Source organism: Mytilus trossulus, chromosome 11, assembly GCF_036588685.1.
Source record: "Mytilus trossulus isolate FHL-02 chromosome 11, PNRI_Mtr1.1.1.hap1, whole genome shotgun sequence".
Classification (NCBI taxonomy): Eukaryota; Metazoa; Mollusca; class Bivalvia; order Mytilida; family Mytilidae; genus Mytilus; species Mytilus trossulus.
In genome coordinates this window covers 40,287,037-40,305,319 of record NC_086383.1, presented here as the reverse complement: position 1 = coordinate 40,305,319, position 18,283 = coordinate 40,287,037, and the positions used below count along the sequence as shown (strand labels likewise).

The 18,283-nt window shown below is 31.4% G+C and overlaps 1 protein-coding gene across 1 annotated transcript in view; it reads left to right on the top strand.

Annotated features, from left to right (window-relative positions):
* Positions 1 to 2,029, top strand: part of LOC134691094 (transmembrane protein 47-like) — an 88,051-nt gene extending 86,022 nt beyond the window's left edge. The window contains exon 4 of the transcript XR_010102094.1: positions 1,991 to 2,029. The gene's annotated coding sequence lies outside the window, so the exon portion shown is untranslated. The remainder of the gene's footprint in view (positions 1 to 1,990) is intronic.
* The last annotated feature ends 16,254 nt before the right edge of the window (positions 2,030 to 18,283 follow it).

Genomic DNA, 18,283 nt, shown 5'->3' with positions numbered 1-18,283 from the left:
CCTCATGCTTATGTTATAAATAGTCGCCCACTTACAATCTTTGTGATGGTAGATCATTTCTTATCACTTCACTAAACGTTTACAAGATCGTCATACTTCTTTTGTGATATAAAAAGTAAAATCACAAAAATCACAAAAATACTGAACATAGAGAAAAATCAATTCGGAAAGTCCATAATAACATGGCAAAATCAAATAACAAAACGCATCAAAAACGAATGGACAAGAACTGTCATATTCCTGACTTAGTACAGGCATTTCAAATGTAGAAAAGGGAGAATTAACCCTGGTTTTATACCGCTAACCCCCTCACTTTCATGACAGTCTCATCAAATTCCGTTACCTTTACATTGATGCGTTAACTAATCAGTCTCAATAAATCAAATAGTCAAAAAACTTGAAGATGAATCACTCTACATGTTCGATTGTATAATTGTTTATAGTGTACAGCAAACAATTGATGATATATATGATTATACGAATTTCCTCTTTTAGGTGAGGCATTTTATTGCTTGTGAAGATAAACATATACCTGCTCTAATAAACGAAAATAAAATATGCTATAGTAGTGAGTATTTTAATAAGTACTGATAATAGACTCATCATAGATACCAGGATTAAATTTGGATTTTCGGCAGACGCGCGTTTCGTCTACAAAAGACTCATCAGTGACGCTCGAATAAAAAAAACCCCTTAAAAATAGTAAATAAAGTATGAAGTTGAAGAGCATCGAGCTAACTTTATCTATTTCTGAGTTAGAAAAGCCTAAGTAAAATTATAAGTTTTTGTGAACAGTTAATTTATAGATATGACCATATCAATGAAAATATATTTCAGCATAGACGTCCTGACTAGTATAAGTTTTCTATGTTGTATCTTCCGTACTACTATTTGTGTTTGACTTGTTTATTTTTAGCCATGACAGTTTATTTTCAATCTATGAGTTTGACTGTCACTCTGGTATCTTTCGTCCCCTTTTTATATTTATAAAAACATTTTAATTGTAATTAATTGGTAACCGAGAGGTTTTGTCGATACGTTAATACCAGTCACACATAACAGACTTCAAACCAGGTTCGACACCAATTGGAGGCATACGGAAATTACAAAAAGATGAAGGTAAGTTTTTAAATTAACTCCATTGGTTGATAGAACACAGTAAATTAACCAATTCAAACATGTCAAACTAAAAAGAAATAGGCACACAAAGGAAACGATTTAATTTAATTTGCAAAGTTTATTTCAGCAACAATTTTGGAAGCGTTGAATCTAGAAAAATAATCTACGGTAAATGAATAGGCCGACGTCATGACAATGATTAGAATTGAAAATAAATGCGATGTTAATATAGAAACTGGTCCATAGTTCTGTAATCTAAGATCAGGAGTCACGTTTGATGACCATATTTCTGTTTCAGAGAAACATAACTTTCAATAATAGCCAGTTTACCGTACGACCTTCAACTAAGAACTATCTTTCTTCCTGATATAGGAGTTGGATATTTTCTACAGTTGAGAAAATTGTACAAACAATCTACTCACAAGGTCATGTTTTTTCTCTGACTGTTTATGACGTCTTTACATTAAATCCATTGGATGTTGGATGAGTACGGATTGATAGTTTAGTCTAAGATGGATGATTTTTTTATTAGTTGTTAGTGGCTCTGAACTAGCTGTCAGATAACTGCTAGGACTCTCAGATCTGTTTATTATGTCTTTTTTGTGTCGGGATGTATAAGTACCCGGTCACGACACTATTATGTTTGTCCATCTGATGAGTTAAGCCTTTTTCAACTGATTTTTATAGTTCGTTCGTATGTTGTACTGTTATACCACTGTCCCAGGTTAGAGGGGGAGGTTGGTAGCATGTTTAACACCGCCACATTATTTATGTATGTGCTTGTTCCAATTCAGGAGCCAGTGGTTGTCGTTTGTTTATATGTAACATATTTGTTTTTCGTTCATTTTTATTACACAAATAAGGCCGTTAGTTTTCTCGTTTGAATTGTTTTACATTGTCTTATCGGGGACTTTTATAGCTGCCTATTTGGTATTGCCTTTGCTCATTTTTGTCGGTTGTACGGGGACATATAGTTGTTTATGTCTGTTTCAATTTGGTCTTTTGTGGATATATGTCTCATTGGTTTTTCATACCACATCTTCTTTTTTATACTTTATGTTTCAGACATTGTTTCAGCTATATCTGATGAAAGCACTAAACAAGAAAATGAAGCACTTGAGTTGACCTACAGAAAGGAGATTGAACTGAATTATCTAACGTCACCTGAAGAAAGAATAATATATTTTCCGTTTGATATTAATGTTTATCTGACGAATATGACGAACAGTCAATTATATTTGTTTTTGTTTTTGAAAACAGTAAGAAGAACAATGGTTTTCGCGCTTCATGTACAATATTATCGTAAAATTAAGGATGTGAAATACCGTTTTCTAGAAGTAAAGCCAAATTGTCAATTATATTTATTTACTTATCGAATCATTGTATCTATGAAAGAATTCAATAATAGTTTTTTCAGTAGATTTATTGAAAGTAAGTTCCTGAAACAATTTAGCAATGAAATTGTTAAAAAAACAACTTAAAAATATATGAACGCTTTTTAAAAAAATTGTGTGGAGTGTGGAAGTGAGGTGTAGATAGTTGAAAAATCATAAATGTTATATCCATCAAAGTAAGCCATTATAGGTCAAAGTACGGCCTCAACATGGAACAATCAGCCTTACTTTAGAAATAAATATCATATGTGACCAAGTTTGCATAATGTTACTAATATTTTTAATCATAAACAACAGATCAGCAAATGTATAATGTATACGGTGTTTAATATGTAGATTACGGTTTTTACGTATACCATTAGACTTATTATATCCAAGCCGTTTGTCGATAATATTGATGGCATCGATAGAAGTTTTAGATGATAACCTGTCAATATTTTGTCAATGTGACTATGTGAAGTCTTTTTACACACAATCAAACATTGACCAGCAATGATTGATTTTTACACAATCTGATTGAGAGAGGCGGAATATACCAAAGAAGTCCAAATAATTAATGAAGCACAAGTGAAGCGAAATACCTTTATTGGTCATGTGTTCCGTTAGTTGATAAAGTTTGAAATTTGATTCTGTCAATTTCACCCTTTTTTAATCTACATTGGCGTTCTTTTTTTTTTAAAACGAAAACTCGAACGTCGATTCCAAACTGACAAAACGAGACGGATTATAGCAGATTCCAACGAGTATGAAGCTACATGAAGATTCTTTGGTTAGCTTCCTTGCTAGTTCAACCATGACAACATTATTAGGTATCATTATTAGGTAAGGTACACAAGCCTTTGGGTGGAGTCAATAGTTAAACAGAGAACCAATCAGAACTAGTGACATAATATAAACAAGTAATAAAACTAGTTTTACAAATCAGTTTAAAACAAAATTTTCAATCTAAATTTAAAATTTAATGATAAGTCACAAGCATGTTGTAGGTGTGTTTGATTTGCCGATTTTATTTCAATCAATTACTCAGTTCATTTATAAATCCAGCTATGTGTATGTACTATACAATGGTACAATTACGGCATAAATATAAGGTTCATTGTGGCCTTTGAATGACGATTTTTTTAAAAACCGCAATAGTATAAAAACAGCAGATATTAAATGAATAATATATACGGGCCGTTTTGTACATATACAAAGGGGAAACTTCGAGTAAGCATTATTATTTATAGTTTCATTGCATTTAAAAATTAAACAGGATTTTGTGGCAAATACACCAAGATTTTTGTAGAAAATTCAGATATTTTTGTTATAAAATTTTAAGCACAGACTACTTTCTTGATTTTCTATGATGTTCTAGTAGGCGAGTGACTTCAACCATAAAATTAAATTTTTAATGCACCTACCTAACACACGGCTAAATTATATATCATTTTAAAGCTACACATCTGTACTATCTGTTTTGCCCGGTCGTAAAAAAATCGTACGGTGCAATTTCCGTCAAATCAAGATCAGAGGCCAAAGACGAATAAGTGCATATTTTCGAAGATTTCAGACTAATTGCATTATATGACTTTTGTATACTTAATTCACATATGCAAACAATTTAAACTTTTAGCAGAGCGCTTAACAGTCATTATTCAAATGCGTTTTTTAATATTCAAAGTGTGTTTTTGACAGAGAGCACATGTTTCCTGAAATTCGAGTAAAAGTTAACAAAATGTGTGAAAACCCAATTTTTTTTTCTGGTGCAACTGCTAATCACTTTAAACTAAGTAATACCCTGTAATGACTATCAAAGAAGTTTTTGACATCATAAATTTCCTAAAAGTATGCTTACTTCTAATCAAACATCAAATCATAACAACTCATACAGTTGTCCAAAATACCGCCATCTGCGAAAACACTGCTTTTAAGAATGTCTTTCTATTTAAAATTCTAATGCAACAACGTTTGTAACGTTCATTTTGATTGGATAACGTCACTTTCTTACATGGCATCAATTGACAATTGATGATATGGGACGTACGCGCAAGCGCAGACGGCATATGCCAGATTTTAAATACATGTTTTAACGTTGTTTTCTGTCAGTTTCATTAGAATGGAGATAACAATATTGTATTTTAAGCTCCGACGGCATCAATTTGGGATTTGATGGTCGCAAATACCCGTTTACTGTCTCCGCTAACGCGTCGCCAGTAAACTTAATTTGCGACCATCAAATCCCCAATTGATGCCGTCGGAGCTTAAAATACAATACAGTTATCTCCTAAATTGTATGTGGTCAATATAAGATTAAATTAACAAATTCTTAAGAATCTGAAAAATTTAGAGTAAAAAAATATGTGCGCGAATCATCTTATTGCTTGAAATAAATGGGGGTGAAACTAAGAGATTGCAATCTGCATTGTAACTACCAGTCTGAAATAAACATATTTTGACTTTTCTAATGGTTTGATTTGTAGGTTCATTATAAATATTGATGTAGTGAAAAAACCTTTTTATTCCTTTTTATGTGAATTGAAAATTTACACCAAAATAAATAAAAATAAATTGATGAAAATTGAAATTTCAGAGAATTTCTAAAAACACATCATAAAACTTGATTTCTTGATTGCTTGAAATGCGTTGTTCATTGTTTACATGAATTAATTCATAAAATAAGAAGAAATTTGAAGAAAAAATATCCATTTATACGCAAAGATACTAGTTACAACTAGACTTCCTGAATAGCTTGAATGACAAGTTCATTTTTCATACGAGGATGACTTCATGCAAGAGTTTCTGATGACGACTGAAAAGAAGCTATCATTATCTTGAAAATTCACTTTCCACTATATAGATGATGTCATCTCACTAAAGAGTGCAAATTTGTGACAATGTTGGACTCGTATTTTCCATTGAAATTGAAAATAAAAGACTCAACAGATATAGTTTACTCCATCACGTATTTTGAAATCGATGATGAGGGTTGGTTGAGAAAAAGTTTTACGACAAGAAAAATGTGCATAAAGCAACTCATAAAACCACCCCTTACTACAAAATTATAAACTTCTCATTTCCATCTAACAACATTATAGCAACTCCTGCATATCTATACTACTAAAGGAGGAGACCGATTTCATTGAGCCGCAACTCCTCTGAAATAAAGGCAACTATAGTATACCGCTATTCAATAGTGATCAATCGATTTACTAGTGACTGAAATAAATCCGGGTCACAAAGCAAAAACTAGGGAAACGCATCAACTATAAGAGGAACACAACGATATAACAGAAACACTGAATTGCTACAAAAAAAAAATCACACGCCAACATACAAAGAAACAGATTATTCGATACCAACTTTCTTATGCCTGACTTGGTACAGGACATTTGAAGAAAAATGGTGATTTAAACATGGTTCTAAACCAGAATTCAAATGCCAAGTTGAAATTAGCCCTTTGAAAATTTCATGGACGCCACTACGAGTTGGTTAACAATTATGAGATATCTGTTTCGCCAGATGACGACTGATAAGTTCCATCGACATAACCAAATTGCCGTCATCTCTACCGTGAATATCACCAACCGAATAAGACTTGGCACCGAGTAAGGAAATACATGAGCCACAAGATGGGTAAAAGAGAGCAGTGGTGTAGTGGTTAGTGCTCGAACTACTAACACAAAGGTTCCTGGTTCGTTTCCCGTTCCGTGATGAAAATTTCAAGGACTGAATTTTCGGCTCTTCCTAGACACCATTTGTGAGTATGGTCTTAAGGAAACAATGAAAGTCCGTCGGGAGGGAACGATAAATGGCTGACCTATGTAAAAAGAGAGCCATATCTCTTGCACGTTAAACACACGTTTGTAGATTTCGAAAAAGAGAAGACCAATGCCGCTACAAGGCAGCACTTGCACACGCAAAGTGGAAAAAAAATAATTTAAGTTGCAAAACCTGTTTCTTAATCCACTATAGTTTTAGATGTGTTTAAACTAAGACGGTTGTCACATGTGGAACATAATCTGCCTACCCTTTGGGAGCCCCTGAGTTCACTCAAAATTTGTTTGGGAGATTGTGTTACTCAATCTGTAGCTTTATATGTTGCGTTTTGTATACTGTTGCTTGTCTTGTTCGTTTGTTGCTCAGCTTTGTCAGTTCGTTTTTAATTATGAGTTTGATGTCCCTATAGTATATTTCGTCACTATTCAAGTAGTAACAGGTTTTAAAATGATAAATCAGTGTAGCTAAATGTGTCATGATGACGATTTGGTTCTATATATATATCAATGTGAGCAAATTAAGTTACTTAGTATTTTCGCGGATATTTGTCTTATTACGTTTATGTTCTTCACTTTACTTTGAGGTGATTTTTGGCCGATTTTTATTACTGCAACTTAATGTCTTTAAAGTAAAAATAAATACCATAGGGACAATCAACATCTAACACCATGAATCAAATAAAGTTAATTAAAACCATGAACAAAATTAAATTAAAGTCCAAGAGACGAACAACAGTCCACAAAACACAGCATACCATGAAAAACGATCACTCCTAAAACAGCGAATGATCTTATAAGGTAAAGAAGGGTTTTTAACTTTGTCATTTTATTATTATTCACTGCTTATAGTGTTTTACATCCACAATGACATGTTTTTGTATTTTTAAAGCTTATGTAGAAATTTCTCAAAGCATCTTTTATTCAAATAATTAAAGCGATTAAACACATTTAATATGATTTGATATAACACGATTTTAAACTAAATAAGAAACAGCCGCATTTTATTTAGTTCGTTTACATCCCGCTCTAGACAACAAAGTGTTTCTAACCAAGGTTACTTATTTCAATGTTGCCTACGATTTAGTAGCAAAGTCATATTTGCATTTAAACATAATTACAAAAAGTTAAAAAGTTTGACTTAGTAAAAAACAGTTTAACCTCAATTACCGTGCATATATTAAGTTCTAACTGTAAATATCCCTTCTTTTATTATGAAATCTCATTTTCCTCCCTGATATTCACAATTAGCGATGTGCTATTCTAACATAAATTAACAAAATGATCGCTATTTGAAGATGGTTGATTTTTGGGCATCTGCAAACACTTAAATAGAAAGGCTGTTTCATGAACAAAAATAAATAATAACATCTTAAAATTACCAAACAAATATTCCTTGACCTAAAATATATACATCTATCTATTTTTTAGCATACAAATATCGATTCCCCAAGCTATATTTTGCTTTTTGAAAAAAAAAAATTTTTTTTTAGGATTTGTGATAAATTTCAATTTTCGGGAAATTTTGCGCATCGAGTTTCTTATTTTTTTGTTTGATTTGGAAACAATGTATCATGTTCCATCAAGTTCATATGCTCTTTTGAAAATTTCTAAGGTACAAGAATTAGAAAATAGCGTTTTATTCAATAATCGCAAAAATTGAAAAAAATATTCATGACCTTTGACCTTGATTTAACAGAAAATGCACCGTACGATTTTTTTACGACCGGGCAAAACAGAAAGTAGATTCTCAGCTTTCGAATGATATATAATACAGCCTTGTGTTAGGTGGGTGCATTAAAGTCGTTAACTAAGCGTCTTTTTGAAATAAGTCACTCGCCTATAGCGTTTATTGTTTAATTGTTTACAAAAAGTCCCAAACAACTTTTAGTTTAAAACAATCGGGCTAAGTCACGAAAGTCGAGCGCACTCTAGAATGTGTACTTGAATTGGTTCATATTTATATTTGTTTAAACCAATATCTAAATTTATTAACTTGTTTTAAGGTAAATTGACTCATTGCTAGAACTGCGTGCAATATTCCTCCATCTACCAAGCACCAAGTTGCCAACTATGAAAGTGCAAAGATGATGTTGATTTTCTTTAAAATTTCCATTTGTTTAGCATTTAATCAACACAAGTGTTCATCCTCCTTGAACAAAACACAAACCGTAACTCCGCTTCTTATTTATTGTAATACAAAGATTTTTTTTAATCAATCATCAAAGACTATAAAAAATGAAATTTAATTTGCAAAGTTGTTTGGGTAAACCTGTTTGTATGAAACATACATATTATAAACAGGCTATTGATATGAGTTATTTTCATTGGATAATGAATTGGTGCTATGCTCCTCCCAATTTTAAGGTAATAATTATTTCATGGTTAACGTTGAGCTAGCAAGGAAGCTAACCAAAGAATCTACCTATAGCTTCATACTCGTTGGAATCTGCTGTAATATAAGACAACTGCTCTTGTTTCTTATTCCAAATCATCGAATCCTTTGTATTTATGTCTTTACCCTTGTAGCTATATATGTATAATGATTTCTTTAATAAAATATGTCTACAGTTAAACTGACAACACCAAATGAAATAAGGAAATTCCACGAAAAGACAATCAAAATATACAAAAATCAACATTGCAAACTAAATAATGTACAACCCCTGAAAAAAGTGTTTGCGCAGGTGCTCCGAAATGGTAAATATATCCTGATCCGGTCTTGCTGCTTATATACAAATCAGAGATAAATCTCATTCTGTGATGTCAAGAAAGTGAATTAAAAGACGGATTGTGCAAACAACATTTGAAACAAATATGTCAACATCTGTCTAACATTTTTGCATCCTCTGCATTTACTTGTAATTGTCTCGAAATTGTTGTATTTTTGTTATCGTTTGTTGATGTGGTTCATAAGTGTTCCTCGTTTTTTTTAATGTATATTAGACCTATGTTTGCATGGTTTTACATTAGTCATTTTTGGAACCCTTATATAACAGAGTCACATGTACGTTGCAATAGTGAATAAAGAATATCGGACGCAAAATATAACGGAAAAGAGAAGTAGGCTGACAAATTAAAGGATTCAAAAACGATACTACTGTCTTAACCGTTCAATGAGAAAGAATATTTGAATAATTTGGTAACGAAAAGAGAAACGCATATTGAACGGATTGTAACTATAAATTTAGATAGGAAAAATATAGAATAAAGTAAAACAATTCACCATTCCATATTCTACGTAAAAATTAAAAAAACAACTTATCAATTGAAATAGCTTAAACAATACCTACATTTAGTATACAACAACATATCAACAGTTATAAATTTATAAACAGTAGTTCACCGCTGTTCAACATTGTTGTTTGCCTCTTCAACTTGTAAATGGTTCACCTTAAAATCCTCTGAAATACCCATATCCGGTATTGGTGTTGAAAACCAAGTCGAATGTTCAGGTTAATATTGTCATTACGTTAGAATAAAATTGTAATGTTGAAGTGAAAGTATGAAATAAAAAAATAATAATATTAGAATTAAAAAAAAAAATGAATGTTGACATATTTACTTCTTGATATTTTTATTTCAAATTTCTCCTCATTTTTTAATTAGCTCATGTAGAAAGTTATATAACGAGAGAATATTTAATTATTTGAAACCTCATTGTCTTGCGTTTTGTGGCATAAAACGAGAGAATCTGGAATATTTGATATGCAGTATAATTTAAAGTCATAAGATAACTTTGTGATAATGTAGATGATTTTCCACGTCCTTTGATTGCTAATGAACAACATTTTATATAAGTATATATTAACAGTGTTCATCTATTTTACCGGTTAGCTGTCTCTGGTGCATTCATTTGTTCATTCTCAGTTCTATTGAAGAATATTAGGAAATATGATATAACAAGAACTTACTTTAAATATTTCAGATTAAAGATTAAAAGTTAATTTGTAATCAGGATAATTTGGCTGCAGAGAATATGTTGTACACTTCTTCCGTGTATTTAATTCCATTAAAATTCACCCCAATCCAGCTTTTGTTGCAAGATTAAACGCATCCCTTCTAGTTCACAAAAGTCCGAATATAATAATTTCAATTGCTCTTTTTGTATTAGCAAAACTAAAATTGTCTACATGTACATCTTTCATTTGAGTTTACAACTCTCTGGTTTGCTCCAAAAAGAGATATATTAGTGTCTAAATAATTCATTTTATAGTAATATATTATATTTGGCTTTGCGAGACAACCAACAAGAATGCATGCACCTGATAAATCATGTAAAGACTCTGTATAAGTTTCAAATCAAATACAGCTTTTTTGGCCTTTTTACCAATTCGTTGATGCTATGAGACGGGATTTCAATTACATTTGAGTACTAAGCTCACACAGGAATATTTCTTTTAAAACCTGTAATTGATGATTATAGTTTAAAACATACCTATTTGGTATCACCATTCACAAACACAGAACACTTTCATAAATTAAATTTCGTTTACTTGTATGAGTTTTTATACAGTTGTTTGTATTTGAATGAATTTCCGTTGTCCATTTTTATTCTTTTTCTTTATTTAGGCGTTTTATATACCTGTTAGCGGATTAATTTCGCGGTTTGAAAATTTTCGCTTATTTTCGCGGAAAGAACAAAATTGCCAAAATAAAGTGCACATGCAAAGCTATTGATAAAATTGTGCCAAAACAATTACCGCCAAATTATTTAGTACACCGTATTTGATGAAAAATTTTACACCAGCGGAAAACCACCACTATACGGTAAATTAAATGAAAAAAAAAATGCTTGCCTGTTTATCATTTTGTTTAGCAATAGTCGTCCTTCTTTGACCTTTTATTTATAATTTATGTTCTTCTCATCATTATACTCTGTTTAATTGCCTACCCTTAAACCTTTATTACAATGTTTGTATTTGTACGGTCCTCAATGTTATACATTCAACTAATAAAACAAAGCGGTTTAATAGTTTGTTCCTCAATTTAGATTTTTGAGAAGTTTAATATATTCTTGACAATAGAAAGTAATTCAAAAGTTCAGCATATTTTACAAATATATATTCCCATAGTGTTATGTACCACCTCAAATTGGCCTTTCAGCAGTTTTCTGAACTACCAATCAGTCTCATAAAGTTACACTTGTTTAACTTAGTCTAGTGAACCAAATTAGAATTTTGGAATTTTTATAAGAGATTCAATACTAGTGCTAGTGTCAGACTTATAATTTCAATCCGTTGAATACACATTTTGTTGGATTTTGATAATATTGCAGATATGTTAAGCTATAGCTATTTTCAGAGATGTAGTTGAGGCCTTTATCTCTCAATAACGTTTTCAACACATATCCTTTATCTTAACGTTTCGACTTGTCATTGTTTACCGGATTTCATCTCAAGGTTGACATGTTTACAAGTCCAGTGACTTATTGTCTCTATGAGAAATTTGCTATGAAAGACAAAAGTTATATGACTGACAGTGTATGATTGTTTCTATTATCAAAATAATTATGACAAATCATCTCGCTAATCAGTATTAATGGAATGAATACGATATACTCAAGACGTTCATTTTTACTGAACTAGTACACAATTGTATCTAGAGGCAAGCTGATGAACAACTCCGGTTGCAAGATTTTCGCGCTGCGTTGAAATTTCATTGTTGGACTTCGGCTGATGTCTGCTCTTCGGTTGGGTTATTGTCTCTTTGACATATTCTGCATTTCCATTCTCAATTTTATTAATTTATCCCTGTGTGTTTAACAGTAAAGAAATCAGGAGTTTGACGAGACGAAATTATATATTCTTTGTTGTAAAAATAATTTATGGAATACATACAACTAATTAAACCACTGAAAATACTACTTAAAACTTTCAATCTGTTTTTTTCTTTTTGTGACATTGCATACAATTATTATGATTTTGTATGTTGATTGTCTATGCATCAACGGCAACAAGGAATGGGCATGCGCTTGACAGCTATGGACGTGTAAAACATCTCTAACCACAAATGGGATATTATGCTGGATAACATAAAAGTTAGATGACGAAACTTGTTACATAGCTAACAGTCTGTATATGTAATGTAAAAACTTTGTAATACTTCACAAAATAATTTTATTAGAGAACTTTTTGAAGCGTCTTAAAATCAAAACAATAGCAACAACAATGGCGACCTCCATGACCAGAGAAAGTGAACACAGTTCTGACCATTTGTTAACAAATACACAATCACAATCTAATATTAGTTCACCATCTCTGAATATCAACAAAAGGTCTAATCCTGATAGTCCAGATAATCTCCCTGCAACCCAAAAACAAAATACTCGACAGATTAGGCGTCGCAACTCGCAAGGTGACCTTCGAGATATTGAAAAAATGACTCCAGCGACTCGTAAAAACATTACAGATAAGGTCATTGAAGCACTCACTAGTCCAGATGTACTTAATACTATAATTCCAGTATTGGCTGAAAAAATAAGCGAAACATTAACTCCTTTGATTGAAGAGCAGGTGAAAAAATGTATCGCAGCACACGTTGAACCTATTCAAAAGTCTATAGATGAACATGATTTTTCCATAAGGGATCACACAGTAAAAATATGCAAGCTAAGCATACGAATGGAACAAGTAGATAAACGGTTAAAAGATGATAATAAAATGTTGGACGTTTGGGATTCTGAACTGGATGCACTTCACAAAAAAACTAAGGATATGGAAAGTAGGTTAGAAAGCCAAGAGCAATATTCTCGTCGGACCAGTCTCCGTTTTCACAACATCCAAGTACCAGTTGATGGACACGGTAAAATTCTTCACCCGGTCAATACAGATGACAAAATCCTTAGTATTTGCAACGGCCAACTTGGCCTCAACTTGTCTATTGATGATATCAGTAGGAGTCACGTCATTGGTAAAGCTAAATATGGCAAGTGTCAAGTCATTGTTAGATTTATGTCATATCGTACTAGAGAAATGGTATATACAAACAAAAAATATTTGAAACACAATGAAGATGGTGTTTTCATCACTGAGAATCTTACCAAATTTCGAACAGACCTGACAAAAAAACTATCCCAGATGAAATATAAAAACCAAATACACGCGTACTGGACCGCAGACGGTCGCATATTTGTAAAAAGGGCTGAAAATAGTCGAAAGGAACAGATCAATAGCTTTGAAGACATCTCTGACATGGAACGAGACATTACTTCACCAACCAACCAACAACAATCAGAAGCTGAGAAATAAAATTAATAACTCACAATAATCTAATAAATGGAGAGTTAACTCTTAGAACAAAATTAATAAATTGTGTTTCTGGTTTTCTTTTCTGGTTCAAGCTGTTGAAATAATTGAAATACAATGCATATTGACATTTTTTTATTTTTTTTAATTATTATATATCACAATCATTTTTTTTTTCATAATATCAGAGACATATAATACATATATGTATTATATGTCTCTGATAATATTATAATAGTAAATAGATTGTTTAATCCAAAGAAAAATGTATGTATGTATGTTGGTTTTGGTTTTTTTCTTTTTAAATTTTTTTCGGTTCTTTTTTTTTTCGTATATGTTTCTGTTTAATTTATCTAAATAATTGTATTCACCTACATATTACACCATTTATCTTAAACACTCTTTGTTTTCGCTTGTCAAATTGACTTTCCTTTGTACCTTATTTCGTATATCAAAACATATAAAAAAGCCAGGGCTTAAAAGTTCAAGTATTATGAAAAGCGTATTCCCCTTTTTTAAACTAAACCATACAATGTAACAGTAAATATGTTGACCCTCTAAAATAAAAAAGGATAACGTTATCCATGTTTTAAATGCCTTTTTCACACCTAAATGAAATCAATATTAATGAACCACAAAATAATCCAAAGTTAATGACCAATTGTTCGTAAACTAGTTTGTCCGTGTTGATAAATGTACTAAGACTTCCTTTTCTTGTAAACCTTTAGATGCCTCCAGCTTTAAAGATCTATGTAAACAAATTCTTATATACCAAACAAAACATACAGTTTACTAATATATACTTCGGGTTCAGACTTGGGGTCTATTTTTTATTTATGATTATAAAAATTATTATTAACAACTTTATAATATTAAACATAATCGAAACATATTGATATTTTTTTTTAAACATAATTATCAAAGTAAGAACTGCGTTAATATAAAATATTAAACAATTAATAACATTGTAATCCCTAACGGCCTCACTTGACGATAATTGACATAAGAATTAAGTTATCGTTATGTAAATTAGGGTGCGTTCGAATAGAAAGTCCTAAACATTGGCGACTTATTGTAGAATTAGAGAAATTTGAATAAAAAAGAATGTCAAAGAGGTAGTAAGTAAATGATGTATATAATGTATATATAGATGTATTGTCGAATTTAGATATTTCGCTGTTATTATATTTATTCTTATTTTTACACTATAGAATATTTTTTTTTTTTTTTATTGGCTATTCTAAATGCTTCATAAAATATCTGTGATGTTTTCTGTTGTATTGATGTATGATTGATGTCACCCGTAGTATTTGCTATCCGTTGTGCATTGTTAAATTCTAAAATTCTTTTAAATTTTTAAGTTTGTAAAGTTCTATCATCTTATTAATATACATGCAATAACGTGAGTATAACAAAACAAAATTTATATATTTTTTTTATTTTTTTTGCTATTCTAAAGTTTCAAGTATTCAAATATTTAATAATTTCCCATTTCAGTAACAAATGATTTCTCTCATATCTCAAACCTTGTTTGTTTTGTTTTATATATTTTTATTTTTTTCGTCTTTTTTGGACTTTTCGTCAGTTAAGTGTGATGATGTGTGTGGTTTTGGTGGTGTATATATCTCGTTTTGCTGCCTGATTTTATGTAGTATGATTTCCATGTTAAAACCCAAGGGGTAATTGTATAGAACAGTATAGGGCAGCTATCGGGTTATTTAACTTATGTAGTTGCACATTTGGTCTCGGTAGTTTAAACTCACAAACAATTGATAGCTCTAAAATAGAAATATTACTTACCAATTTCAGATGTTCGTTTCTCGTCGTCTCTCTGTCACTACTCCAGAGCTTAAATCCGAATATAAATATTGTTTTCCTGCTATATGTTTTAAATTTCATTCTTATTATTGGAAATATTGAAACCAATCCAGGTCCTAGCTCAGATATTATAAATGAGTCTACCTCAAGTTTAAAAGAAACTGCCTCACTATCCATATGTAACATAAACATACGCAGTCTAAGACATAAGCTAAATTTTATCCAAAACTTTGCTGATGAATTTGATATAGTAACTATAACTGAAACTCATTTAGATCCAAGTGTTAACATTGACGATTTGCAACTTTGCTCATTTTCGAAGAATATAATCCGAAAGGATCGTAACAGTGCAGGCGGAGGTATTATAATCTATGTAAAAGATGATATATCCATTGCACGAAAAGGTGAACTCGAAAACCATATTGATGAGACAATATGGGTCGAGATTAAAGGTAAAGGTCAATCATTTCTTCTTTGTTGTACATATAGACCTGAGTGGACGGACAATGACTATTGGACACGACTTAATTATTCACTGGGATTAAGTTACCAGCTAAGCGAGAATATTGTTATAACAGGAGATTTGAACTCTGATTTATTTTCCATTCATAATAATAAATTATATGATACATTGAATCTTTTTAATCTAGAAAATGTTATAAATAAACCAACAAGGGTGACTGCACATAGTAGCACATTACTTGACCCGATTATAATCAGCGATACAATTAAATATTCAATTGCCGACGTTCTTAAATTACCGTCTGAAATAAGTGATCACGATGCTTCTGTAATATTTTTAGAATGTCCGATATTTGCAACCAAATCATTCAAAAGAGAAATTTGGTTGTACGATAAAGCAGATCTAAATAAATTTTCTTTAGACCTTGATTCTGTCAGTTGGGATGAACTTTTTTCTGATGTTGAGGATGTTGACGAGATGTGCAATATATTTACTCAAAAAATCCTAGACATAGCCAGGCAAAACATTCCAACTCGACATGTATATATACGAAACAATGACCATGGTTTGACAATGAATTAAGAAGAGATATTCGTAGAAGAGACCGTTTTCGTAAAAAAGCCTTAAAAACTAAAAAAGATTGCGATATCAATAAATACAAAAAGCAGAGGAACAAAGTAAATAATATGAAAAAAGCTGCAAAAGAAAAATTTGAAAGAAGTTTGGATAATCTTATATTAAATAACGTGGCTAACCCTAAAACTTATTGGAAAATAATGAAAATGCTTATAAAATCAAATAAAGGTTCTGGTGATTTACCCCCACTTAATAATATTATTCACGATGAAAGCATGGACGATGTAGTGTACGGAGACGACGAGAAATGTAATCTGCTAAATAAATATTTTAGTCTGATTTCTTCCCTAGAGGAGGAAGGTGTTCCTATACCCGAAATTAAGCCAAGAACAAATATTTTTTTAAAAGACTTGGTAATTGAAATAGATGAAATAGTCGATATAATTAAAACTTTAGATCCTAATAAAGCATCTGGTCCAGATGTCATAAGCCATAAAATGTTGAAAATGTGTCCTGAAAAAATAGCAATTCCCTTAAAAATAATATTTAATAAATCCCTACAACAATGCAAATATCCCACCAGCTGGAAGATTGCTAATGTAATAGCATTTTTTAAAAAGGGGGATAATTCGTTACCATCTAACTATAGGCCAATATCGCTTATAAGTTGTGTAGGGAAAATAATGGAGCGAGTTGTTTATAAACATGTCTTCAATCACCTACACAGAAATAAGTTAATATATGAATACCAGTCTGGTTTTCTGCCAAAATATTCGACAGTTCATCAGCTTTTAGAAATTTATAATTCTATATTAAATTCATTAGAAAATAAAGAAATTAGCTGTTTTGTTTTTGTGACTTTTCTAGAGCATTCGATAAAGTTTGGCATAAAGGATTGATACATAAAATGAAGTCATACGGTGTTGACGGAAATTTATTAAATTGGTTTCAAAGTTACTTAAACAACAGACAACAGCGAGTTGTTATTAAACAATCTTCCTCTGAACTTTGCAGTATTTCAGCTGGTGTCCCACAGGGTTCTGTTTTGGGACCGCTGTTATTTATTATCTATATTAACGATATTGCTGAACACTTGATTTCCTTATGTAGATTATTTGCAGATGATACATCTCTGGGCTACTCTAGTCGTGACACGACACAAATACAATCAGTGATCAGTCACGACCTGAGTGAGCTCAGCGAATGGTCAAAGAAATGGCTGATGTCCTTTAACCCAGCAAAAACAGAAATAATGTTGTTTTCATACATTGAAACTCCAGAAATGAATTTCACTTTCAATGATAAGAGGATTGAAGTTACAGACTTCCACAAACACTTGGGTGTTACATTTAGTAAAGATGCTAAATGGAACACCCATGTGGATAATATCATAAAAAATGTATCTAAACATTTAAATGTACTTAGAAAATTAAAGTACAGGATAAGTAGGAGCAACTTAGAAAAGCTTTACTTGACTTTTATTAGACCGCTTCTCGAATATGCATGTGAAGTTTGGGATAATATGGGTGTGGGTTATTGTAAAAAATTAGAACAGCTGCAGCTTGAGGCAGCCAGAATTGTAACAGGTCTTCCTATTTTTACAAGTAATAGAATTATTTATGATGAGATTGGTTGGGAAACTCTAGCTGAACGAAGAGAAAGAAGGAAATTACAATTATTCTATAATATTCAGCATAATAATGCACCAGCCTATCTTTGCAATTTAATTCCACCAACAATCCAAAGTACAGCTGTTTATCCATTACGTAATGGGAATGATTTAATATACCCTTTTTGTAGACTTTCATTAACCCAAGAGTCCTTCATACCTTCAACAATACGACTGTGGAATAACCTTAATGTGGTGACACGTAACATTGACTATTTAGGTAAATTTAAAACCGAACTAAA